The following is a 1,209-nucleotide window of genomic DNA, read 5'->3' on the forward strand; positions in this document are numbered from 1 at the left end:
CCCCATTTGCCTTTGGAAATCGAGCGCAGCTAGCTATTCTGCTGCATGTGAGCAAAGCCACTGGCAAGGCAAGTTTTCTTTATTTTTTAGGTCTTTGTCAAAGCTTTAAACATCTTGACAAGTGCTGTCAAGAATCATAGATTACTTTCCTTAGAAATTAATGTCCACATAATTGTGCATATTTTTATTAACAGACTAAGAACCATGTGGAATCATGAGAGCGAAAAGGTACCATTCTAAGGCTTAAAAAAATGTTGAACTAATTTAACCACATGCAGTGCCATTTTAAGAAAGGATTTCTGTGACTTCATTCCCTCACCATGTGCATTTTTAGGTTGCAAAATCGTCTGCCAGCAGCCCTTCTGAGTCAGACCTCTCTTACAGCAGAACCTATCCCAAAGGACTAAAGAGCTTAAAAATCAGAGAAGATGCCATATGTTGACATAAGACAAATGCGTGTGATTGGGAAAGGGGGCAAAATGTGAAATGACTGTAGACACGCTCAACTCCCCTGACACACTAAAGAAAGAGTAAAAAATAAATTAAAATAGGGTGTCAGCTCTTTGCATAAATGTCCAGAAATAATTTCACTGGAAAAACTTCATTTATTTGTTTTAGGAAATTGCTTCATAAGCAGCAGAAGCAATATGGAGAAAACCACTGGCAGGAAATCAAATAACTTCATTCAAGGGTATATATTTACTTAGCTTCTCACGTATGCTGAAACACTATGTTTAAAGTGACTATCTGGGAGTCTTTTGCATGTCCGAGAAAATAAATCAAGTAACTGATAATTTTAATAAATTAAATATTAAGTGAAAATAAACTCAAAGGATTTCATTCTATAGTTAAGTAAGTGGTAGTGAATTGAGGATTCATGGTACGGAGTGAAAATAGCTAAGGATTGCTAACGTAAATCGTTCCTCAACTTTATTTGTCAAATACAGTAGCTCATTAAATTTCTTTTTACAAAACCTAGGTTTTCACCTTCGCATAACAATAAAACTTTTAAAATTTATATTAGGTGAATATCTTTCAATTGTACATAATAAAATTTCTCATCTTCTTAAATGCTCCAGAAAGCAAGCACTCTTAACCTGGACCCAGGAAAGAGGAGTTTCATAAATGGGTGTCCACAGGTCTAAGAGGCCCCTGAAATTATATGCAGAATCCAATAAACAGACTAGACTTTTAATCAGCTTTTCAAAG

Source organism: Otolemur garnettii, unplaced genomic scaffold (assembly GCF_000181295.1).
Source record: "Otolemur garnettii isolate 467f Iridium unplaced genomic scaffold, OtoGar3 scaffold00085, whole genome shotgun sequence".
Classification (NCBI taxonomy): Eukaryota; Metazoa; Chordata; class Mammalia; order Primates; family Galagidae; genus Otolemur; species Otolemur garnettii.